The sequence below is a fragment of the Furipterus horrens genome, unplaced genomic scaffold (assembly GCF_987537825.1).
Source record: "Furipterus horrens unplaced genomic scaffold, mFurHor1.1.pri manual_scaffold_6, whole genome shotgun sequence".
Classification (NCBI taxonomy): Eukaryota; Metazoa; Chordata; class Mammalia; order Chiroptera; family Furipteridae; genus Furipterus; species Furipterus horrens.
In genome coordinates, this window is record NW_028327176.1 from 37,985,764 (window position 1) to 37,996,900 (window position 11,137).

General features: G+C 42.6%; 1 long non-coding RNA gene across 1 annotated transcript in view; it reads left to right on the plus strand.

Annotated features, from left to right (window-relative positions):
- The window catches only part of LOC150005993 (uncharacterized), a 301,478-nt gene extending 298,445 nt beyond the window's left edge, over positions 1–3,033 (plus strand). Inside the window, exon 3 of the long non-coding RNA XR_016511710.1 lies at positions 2,926–3,033. This is a non-coding gene — a long non-coding RNA (uncharacterized LOC150005993). The remainder of the gene's footprint in view (positions 1–2,925) is intronic.
- Positions 3,034–11,137: the final 8,104 nt, after the last annotated feature.

Below are 11,137 nucleotides of genomic sequence, written 5' to 3' on the forward strand. Positions count from 1 at the left end.
CTCTGTGAGAGCAAAGATTTTGTCTGCTTGAGTTACAACTTTATCCTCAGGATAGAAAGGAGCTTCACACGTAGCAGGTGTTTCAGCAGTGTCTCCTGAATCGATGGGTACGGATGGATCAGAATCCAGGAAGGCTTGTTCTAAAACAATGGTTCTTAAAGTGTGGTCCTTGGACTGGCAGCTTCAGCGTTGCTTGAGAAATTCTTAGAAATGCAAATTCTTGGGCTTGACACCAGTCCTGCTAAGTCAGAAACTGGGAGGCAGCCACGTGTGTTTCAGCAAGCTCTTCAGGTGACTGATGCCAGGTGAAGTTTGAAAACCACTTCTCTAAGACATTGTTCGGATGCCACATTATCTTTTGCATTTACTGCTATTTGTCAAGGCAAAAAAGAAAAAAAATCCTCTGGTACTTACAGCTGACATTTAGACTAAACTTAGACTATCCCCTTATTGTTTCAGGTACCTTGGGTCAGGAAGTTGACTTGTCCTGTGGTAAGCAGCTAGGAAGAACTCAGTACACATTTTTTGGCAGGGTGATTTTGCAATATTTTTTTAGATATTCCTTATGTCTAAGTGACATAAGGAAAAAGAAAGTTTATATTCTTCCATTTAGAATTAGTGTATCTTCTATTAGAACGTAGAAAAGACATTGATTAAAAATACTTTTAGTTCATTTTGCCTCATGTTTTATTACTTGTTAAGAATGTATTAAAGTAGTGACGAGTGTGAGTTTAGGAGTGAGATTTGGGCTGGATCAGGCCTTAATTGGTACAATGGGCAATAATACCTGCCTTAGAAGATTAATAGTGGCACAAGTTGCTACTCTAAGTAGCCATTAAAAATAGTAATAATTAATATTTTATAACTTATCATGCAACATTTATTATGCTGGTATGTGTGTAAGTGTAATTATTAACATAGGATCCCACCTAATACAGGAACCTAATGAACAAAATGAATAAACAAACAAAATAGAACCAGAGGCATGGAAACAAGGGACAGACTGACAGTGACCAGAGGGGAGGAGGCAGGAGGAGAAGGGAGGAAAGAAGGAGAAGGGGGCTAATCAAGGAACAGGTATAAATGACCCATGGACATGGACAACAGGGTGGGGAATGACTGTGGGAGAGTGGGGGTGGGGGCAGTGGGGTGGGTGTGGGTGGGTGGGACAGGGGAGAGCAACGGGAGGAAAAATGGGACAATTAATAGAAAAACAATAAAAAAAAGAATATTGATACAAAAAAAAAGAAGACAGAAAGAAGACTGTGGGAGGTATATTTTAGAATAGTAGTTCTCACACAGTGTTCCTAAGGCCACCAACAGCAGCGCCACCTAGGAATTGTTAGAAATGCACATTTCTGGGCTCCACCCAGATCTACTGAATCAAACCCTCCAGGTGATTCTGACACAAGCTCAATTTTGGGAACCCTGCTTTAAAATCACACCCCCCCACCCCTACCTCTCTTTGCAGTATACCTTTTCTGGAAAACAACCTATTGCTACAACAGATGAAAGGACAATGGTAGCCAATAACTAGAGAATTCCTGCTGGGGACAAGTCAATAGGGGTCCAGTCGTTCAAATTTGGGAAACAGACCCAATTCTTGGTTTCTGTATCAAACCCATTCAGCGGACTAGCTTTCTGACAGGTCTTTGAAAAATGAGGTGCCCAGTAACAGCCCCCTCTCCCTCAAATGTTTCCTTGGCCTGCAGCAATTAAACTGCTGAGCAGGAAACTGGACCTGATGTCCTGTTAACCCTATGTCTGCCAAAGCACAGATGTAATTTGTCTTGCTGGAGAGATTTTCTTCTCAACTTCTTTCCTTTCCACCGCACTACAAATAAAAACTGTCTCCTAAAACACCTTGTCGAGCTTCTGAGCTTCAGAGTCTGTGTGATTGAAACAGCCAGGTCAGAGATCAACAGAGGTGAAAAGTCATTGCAAACTAAAGGCAGCCTCAGAAATCTCCTTGTGCTTCTCCTTGGTGTCATGAAGACAAATAGCATTAAAAAAATTTCCCCAATGAAGCAGTTCTCATTTTCTCCTTTCTCATCACCCTGCAAGCATTTCTTAATGAACTACAGCTCAATCATCTATAAGCCTGATGGTTTTAAATCCAAGCATAGCCTAGCTAGAAACGATCAGAACTGAGTCGATAAGGCCAGCTTTCTGAGTGCTTTTGTCCTCGAGTTACTAAATTTGGGCTTTTACCACAGTCCAAGTCCTCATTGTTACCACTGATGACAATGTCAAACAAACATGCAGTAATGTCAAGCCAGTCCAGCTGTGCTAAGCAGGACAGTAACACTGGGCAAACACTTGTTGGTTACTGATAATTGTGGTGTCTTTTTCTTTGTCATATATATATATATATTCATTATTTTTTTTTTGTCCACATGTACTTTATAGATTTTCTCTGTGAATTTTGAATTGGAGACAGTATCTCCCACTGTCTACTTGGGGATTTCTCAGTGAACTCAAGTGACTTTGAATGTGAGCTTAAGCAAAAGGCAATTGGAATCATAATCGTATTTAAGCCACATCTGTTAGAAACAGTCATTTTTTATTAAGGAAAGAAAGTCCTGCCTTACTGTCTTCTCAGTGTCTAAACTTGATAAGAGTTTTGAATTTTGCGAACAGAATAGGTACCAACCAAAAATGTCCAAATGATTACTCTTTAATAATGAGAATCCCCTGTATTCAACCCAAGCTCATTTTTACTGAGGTCTTTATGGTACTCAGCACAGTGTTTTGTTCACAGTAGATGCCCAACACCTTTTTGTGGTTCAATATCATTTAAAAGTGTGGGTTTTAGCCACATAAAGCATAAAAACTAGCATGGAGATATAAGAAATGGAGATATTTGATTTTACAGTAAAGTAAAAATTAGTTATTTAAATCTGCATTTCTGTTCTGTTGGTACAGATAATGGAAGAAGGAATGGGACTTCTCCTTTTACGTGAAAATATGTATGTAAAGATGCTAATATGGATCCACTTCTACCACATAAGTCCCCAATGAATGTGATTTTTCTTCTCCCCTCCCACGCAGGTGAGTGATAGCCCATCTACATGCCAAGTGACAACTGTCCTAAAGAGAAAACAGGGATCGAAGCTGTCTTCAGTGGTTTCCCTCCTTGGCCTGTGGACCTCTTTTGGCAGGTGGGCAGACACAGTTGCAGGAGGGGTGGATGAAAGGTTTGCAGAGTCATCTGTAAAAAAATGTAAATCTCTGTGTACACTGAGCATTGCACACAGGTGGGTTAAAGACTATCTCTTACACAGAGTTCCTACTCATTTTCAACTATTTTTACATAAATTAATGTGGTAAATAAGACACATTTGTCTATAATTATTACAAAATGAATTGCAGGTTTGTTGTTGTTGCCATCCTGCATTTTCTCAACTGCTATCAAGTGATGTCTGAGAGGTAATTTGAGTAGAAATGGTTTCCTTATATGGAAAAAACGGGAGCTGCTGTTCTATAGCATTGCTTAAGGTAGGGCTTCCCAGGCGTGGTCCATAGACCTTGTGGTACCTGTTTAAAGTGCAGGTTGCCCAGTTCCAAACCTGATCATCTGGATAAGGCAGGGAACTGGAAATCTGATTTTAAAACAAGCTCTCTAATGTCAGCTTTCCCAAGCACTGAAGTTTGAGAACCATGGGCTTAAGAGGAGTGGAAAATACCCTCACACAAACAGGAGTCACCTTCAGGAAGTTAAAGCTTTTTTTTCAAGTTTTACCTGAAGATGGAGTATCTCTTTCCTGTTTAAATCCTTGTGTACTATCCAGAAACTTGCTAGAATATTCATCAGCCATGTCAGATAGTCTATTGACAATTTTAAAGCACCATACCTCTGCTGGAACTCTAAAACCATCTACAGATGTGGCTTAGTCACACAAGTATTTGCCTTCATTGGTGTGCACTGAAATACCACTGAATTAAATAACAGTGAGCAGGGAAGCTGGACTACAGATCTGAAATCATTAGCAGCTCCTGGGAGCATTCACCTGATTTGTGCATATTTGAATATAATCTTCAATAAAATTAGGAAAGCTCTACCACCATCTGTGTTGCCATAGCAAAGTGCAGGGGCAGCAAATATCTGGCCTATGTTTTGAGATTCCCCTCTCTAGCTTGCATGGCAGTTAGACATTTCTAATCAATTCCAGCAACCCTTTCCCTCGAGTCAGGATATTTAGGCCTCAGAATCTTGTGCCCTAGGCAGCTGTCTACAGACGGAATGACTGGATGATGAAACCTATTTGCTATACCTGGGGTGGTGAAGGGCGGCTCTGCAGACAGATGGGCTTCGGAGGTTCAAATCCCAGTTTTGCCACTTAGAGCTTGTGAGACAGAGAGCAAGATACTTAAGATATCTAGGTTCTCTTGCAGCCTCATTCACCTCACCTGCAAAAGTGGGGGATAGCCCCTTCACACAGGATTGTTGTGAAGGTGACAGAAAGGAGGTGTGGTGAGTGCTTCAGATTCTTAGCACATAGTGGGTACCCAATAACTTTTAGGTGCCATTTTTAATATAGTTTGAAAGGATGAATTGACGAGGGCAAGGAGAAGAAAAGAACCCATTTGCAGAGACCGCCTGAGTTCTACAAACCAAGTGTGGAAAATTTTATAGCACATATAGCAGAGTGCATCCTTTATTGCAGCCCCCTCTCTGGATTATGGCTTATCTGGCCCACATTTATTGAGGACTTAACAAATTCCAGAAAGTGTTCCACACACTTTATGAAGAGTAACTAATTTAATCTTCACAAGAACCCAATCGAGTAGACGTTCTTATTCCCCAACTGACAAAGCACCTGAGGCATAAAGAGGTTAGTGATGCGTAAGAGGATGAAGTTAGGCCGCTGTTATTTCAAGCAAGGATCCCGCTAGCAGCAGCAGCAGCACCACCACTGGAAACTTGCGACAAATGCAGATTCTCAGGCCCCACCCCTGACTCCTGAATCTGAAACGCTATGGGTGGAACCAGAAATCTCTACTTTAACAAGCCCCCCAGGTGTTTCTGAGGCTCATTAAACTTTCAGAACCACAATCCAGAAGGCAAGAGAGAGGCAGGACAGCAGAAGTGCCAGAGCGAGACTGTAACCAAGTGGGGAGCAGACCTGATGAAACTAGAGGGGGCATGTCCCCTTTAAGGAAGTGGGCGTGCCTGTTCAGAGACTTGTTTTGATTCCTAGCTGTATTTCTTACAGTACTCATCCTTTAATTCTGCATGCATTTTTCCTGTTGATTAGGAAAATTGGTGAATTTGTGCTATTATTTGTTGTTGTTTTTTACTCTGTGTTACAGGTTCCAGTAGAACAAATGGGAAACGCCTTCTCTCTCTGAATTGTGTATAAACTAATGTGAAAGGCATTCAGGTCTCTTTTAAATCCAAACTCTTCTTAATTTCTACTGCAAATGTGAGTTCCTCCTACAGGTTCTTCCTCTTCTCCTAGTCCTTCAATTCAGTAACCTCTGACCACCTAGGGAGGTTGTGAGCGCTATCTGCTACATGAATTTGAAAGAGTCTTGCTGGAGGCCTGCAGCATATAACAAAAATTACAGGAAAAATCTAAATGTATATGAAGCTCGGTGCTCAGGACCGCCCAGTCATTCCTTCATTGAATCTTTGTAACCATCTCACTGCGGCGGGCACTCATTATTATCTCCGATGCAAATGGAAACACTTGTAAACCCTTCTTTTGCAAGGGACCTAATTGGCCCAGTGTGTGGGCAGCAGGGCCAGGACTCAGCCCCGGTCTGTGGGACACCGCCGCCCACGCTGTCAGCCGCATGCTTTATGGGACAGAAGAGGAAGAAAGAGAAACTCCATTTCCTTTTAATATGTTGTGCTGTTTCAAGTGCTATGGGAGGAGACTTGCAGACTGAGCTTGCAGACTGAGAAAGCAGCATGCATGTCCTCCGTGGTGTTCTTTCTGCACGATGTTCCTGCCTGATGTTCTGAGTGCTGGCCTCCTCCTGAGCTTGCAGCCAGCGCATGGGTGAGCCAGGAACTAGCCCCAAAGACAGCTTGTGTTTTCCCAGTGACTTGCACTTTGGAGGTGGGGGGGGGGGAGGGGGAGGAGAGAGCAATTCTTCCTACCTGTGTCTGCTGCTTTCCTGTCATCTCTCCAGCAGGTGGGTTCTGCTCCTGCAAACATGAGCTGGTCATCCATCAATACCCAGTCGGACAACACAAAACCCAGCCCGGCATTGCCCTGCACCCCTGGAATTCAGCCACACTTTTTCCAGGTTTGGACATGCAGCCGTTTTGGAGCTTGCTTTTTGCTTCTCCAGCTCCAACCTCCTTTCTGACAGCCGTTCATCTTCCTACACAGTAGTCCCTCTCTATATCGCGATTCACTTATTGCGGCCTCACTGTATCATGGGACTTTTTAAAGTATTATGTTTAATTATTTATCATGGATTCTTCGCTATAAGGTTAATAAGGGACTGGGAAAGGTTTATAAGTGCGTGAGAAGGGTTTATAAAGCCTTAAAATATATACATATACTAAAATAAATGTAACGTTCCTACCTTGCGGATTTTCACCTATGGCAGGAGGTCTAGAACGTAATACTCGCGATAAGTGAGAGAACACTGTATTTGTTCCGGACTTCCTTTTTCTAACAACCATTTTAGAACTTCACCTGAAGGCCTCTCTTGGTGCCCTCTGGCCATGCTTAGGAAATTTGCCTTGGGCCAATGCCCCGACCACTGTGTCCTCACACTGAGCCAGAGTAGGGAGGGAACAATATGCCTAGTGTGGTGGCCCTTTTCCAGCCCTGAGACCTGGGCAGTGGATCTGAAACTTCTGAGTTGCTAAGAGTCACCTGGGGCCTTTGCTAAAATAGAAACTGTCAGGTCCCACTGTTGCTCAGTAGGTCTGAGCTAGAGCCCAGGAATCTGCACCTTAACAAGTACTTGGGCCATTCGTATGGCTCACTTTGAGAAAGAGAAATTTGGTGGTGGTGTGGTGGTGACAGATCATGTCCCATCCTGCCTTTCCATGGTGGAGAACTTAGAGGGGACACTAAACTAAAGCCCAACCTGGGAGTCAGACGGTAGTGCATGAGTCAGGGGAAACAAGACAGCAATCTACATTCCCACACTCTTTCTATCATCTTCTCTCCGCCTGGCCTTGGTAAAGTGTTCAGGGTTGATGCATGATTAAGCTAGGCCAATCAGAGCCCACCTAGGATTTTTATGGAAATTATTGGGATCACTAGCCATAAGGGTGGGGTAAATCTGAGGCTACTGGTGGTTCTCTCTGCCATAGGGAGGCAGAGCCTTAAAATGAAGCCCAGGCCAATAGTGCAGAGCTTAGAAATAGCAACAGATTTCAGAAGCCACTGTCTGAAACCCTGAATCCATCTTCCTAGAATTAGATTGCCCTTGAACTTCCCATCTATGTAAATCCCCTTCATGTCTTAAGTGTGAGTTGAGTTTCTACCTCTTATAGCTGAGGGTCACAGCTTGATCACTGCATGATTCTTGCAGATGGAGGTTCTGAGCAAAGTTGTTGGGGAAAGAGAAAAGAATGGGGGCTTTTTCACAGGGAAGCAACCAATACTGAGAGGGGCAGCAGAGCTGTGGAGGCAGCTGGAAGGCAATGGACACCAGATGGTGCATAGGACATGGAGCATAGGACATGACTGAGGAGGGAGGTGAGGTGAAAACTCTTTCTTTCTGTTGCCCTGAGATGTGATACCTGGTTGTTGAATTTCCTACTCCTAGGTATCTAAACCCTTGGGGGCCTTTTGCTTTCATTTCCATGTATATGACCAAAGAGCCAGCTAACAGGTTATCAGAAAAACCTTGCAGGAGTCAGTGTTTGCGGCAGTGAGCAACGTCTATGGTGAGAGGTGGACAGAGATATGTCCTCAGGGCCTATCTGAGGAGCTGGAGAGAGACCGACTAGAGGGTGCTCTGTCAGTGTTACCTGATGGCTTAAGAGCAAGAGAGCTTGGAGGAGATTGCAGATGGAAAGACAGTGATACTATTCCTGTATCCATGAGAGGTAACTTCCAGGGGCAGCAGAAGAGCCAATGAAGCAACGTCACAAACAGGAGTCTCTTAGCATTGTGATCCATGCTAGTCTTTCAGATCTGGCAAGATGATGAAATTATCCCTGTGATAAGACAAGCAAGTATATAGTCACTGGAATTTAGCATTTAAATGTTATTGCTATTTCTAAAGCTTACAGGTTGACATGTTTTGTTCTGACTTGTACTCCCTGTGCATGTTATAACAGTTAAAAATTAGTTCTATCTTCCCTCCCCACCACCACCCCCCATTTTTTCCCGCCACGGCAGTATTATAAAACCAGTTTACAGTCCCACATGAGAGAATGGTAATCAGATTATGGGCAGGAAATGAGTTTCCTCTGTGGGAAACCGGAAAATTTCTGAGTTGCTATTTCTCAGAGAGGGGCTGGGCTGGAGCACACATCATCCGAATGGTGGTCTGGGCTCACCCACTGGTCCTTTACTGAGGCTATCGCTTATCTCCATGGATCCCAGTGGCAGCTTCAACAAGATCTCAGGGAATGATCACTGGGAATGGGATAAATATTGCAGCTGAAATAAATGCAAATAAAATACTGCAGGATCATCTACCCAGAAACAGAGAATGAAAGCAAAGGTGGAAACTCGACGCATTCAGTTAATAGATGGGCTAGTTGAAGGAGGGTAGTTCCATTGTTAAACGCTGCCCATTGTCACAATCCTTTATTCCCTCTGAAGCTGGGTAAATCAGAGATGAAAAATATCTTTAGCATAAATCATTTCTTTTCGATTATTTGACAGCCACTATCTCTAACTCAATTAGTCATCAGGCACAAGGAAAGCTGAGAGTATCACAGACTCACACATCTTAAATGGATAAAGCAACAGTGGAGAGAGATTTCCTCTGTTTGATCTCTGCTGTTCAGCATTGGTAGATCACGTGGCTATTAAAAGAACTAGGATAGTGGAAGTTTCTTTGGGGCAGAGTTAAGCAAATAGGTTTTATTTTAAAAAGATTGAATGAATTTTATCCCAGAGAGATATAAGGGCGGCAGAGCAAATGAAAGAGGCACCGGAGGATATAAAGAATGTTAATCAGAAAGCTTGTTTCATTGTTTGGACGATGCCCCTTTCTACCAGAAAGCATATGTCTGAACCTAGGAATCTGAGAACTAGTTAAAAACCAGACCTCTTGGGTACCAAAGGGCCGACTCAGATACTTCTGGAGAAAGGGCTAAGTGGAGACTTGGCTTCATTGATATTAAAAATCTGGATTGCCTGGATCATTTTTATTCATCCTATTTAGCAATTTTCTGGAGGCCGTGATGTTTAGACTGTGTCTTCTGTCTTGGAGTAATAATGATGGTCATTATTTTATTATATCAAATGGGGTTTATTGGATTTTTCCTAAAGCTGCACTACTGATTGGTTCTAGGCTGAACACATGAATACAAATCAAGTCTGGCAATCAGTTCTAGACAGTACCTTTCTTTCTAACTGTTCCAAGTACTTACTTACATCCTTCTAATTGCTTTACTTATCTGGGTCGGCATTGTCTTTTTATTTTTAAGTTGGAAATCATGGGGCCTATTTTTAAGCACAGTCAAGGGCAATGTTGTATAGAAAGAGGCTCATAGGATCATAACACTCTTCCTTGTGGGTTTATGAAGTTCTGAGGAGTCCAAATACCATAAGAGCTGGGCAGGGGTTACTGCTATTTTAACCTAAAAATACTGAGGCCTGTGGGTTGAACAGTTAGTATCAGATTCTAGATCACCTGAGTCCCAAGCCTGACTCTGTAGGAGAGGGGAATATTACCCAACTGAGTAACTGGGTAGTGGGGTAGGTTTTGAGGGGTCAAGGTTAAGGCTGTGATTTCCTATCAGATCCCATGGAGGACCCCAGGAACCCAAAGGACAAGCCAAACAAATTGTGTAGCTAAACTCTTGATGGTTGAAAGTATTTAAACATCATGCTGACAGGACCTAAAGGCAGAGGTTGAATTCAGAGGTCAGAACCAAAAGTCAAGAATTAAGAGGAGATGGATTTATGTATGACAAGCTGGAAATTCTCAGGTATCAGGACTATTGTCTGAAACTGTAGCTAGCTAGGTGGTGGCACTTGGTGGCAGCATTTACTAAACCACCAGGGATGGCTCCAGGAAGCAAGTCCTTGGCAGATCCCTTGTCCTACAGGATTGTATGTGCCTACCCACTCCAGAAGCCTTGTCATTTGAAGTCTAACAAGTTAAAGTGTAGAAGGAGATTAATAAATTAGGGACTGGATTTATCTTCTTGATTCGTGCGAGTATTTTATATTTGGCAAAATGGAAGAGAGGATAAATAAAATCACTTGGCTCTACCAAGCTGGTTTGCTTTTAAAAAAATTCTTTCTGTTACATATTTATTTTAGTCAAGGTTATGTGTTCACAGCTCCTGCAACAAGACCTGCCTGGGCCATTGCCATAAGCCTGAGGCCTCTTCATGGACTCAGCAACTCATCTGAGTGACAAACTGGTGTGGATGAATATGAGAGATGAATATACATTGTTCCCTCTGGCTTGCGGCATAGGAAACGATGTACAACAATCTTTTCTTCTAAAAAGTGGATGGAGATGGCAATCATACCAACCTCGCAGGGTTCATTTAAGGATTCGGTAAATTAATATAAGAAGAGCTTTGAACAGGGATCAGCACATAGTAATATTCAACAAATATTAGGAAATAGAAAAACTTAAATAGTACTATAGAAATATAGACTGTTGATAAAATTGTTGTCATCCTTATTTGTAAATTCCCATGGCAGAATGAGGAGAAAACGTATTGAAGGTTAAGAGGAAAGTCATTCAGAGCCAGTGACAACTTGCCCAAAGAACTCTTAAGCTGACAGCCAGATAGCATCGTTTCTCCACCATTTACCTGAAACCTGTATTATCATATCCTCAGAATGCCCCTAAACTGTGACAGCAAACCAGCAAAGCTTCAGAGCTGCTCGTTTGTGGACTATGTGTGAAGCTTCAGCCACCAGAGGGAGCCGAAGGAGCAAGTAACAGAAAATGCAACTCAAACTGGATTGAGCAACTAGGAAATTTAATGGTTTTGTAACTATAAGTCTAGAAGATCATG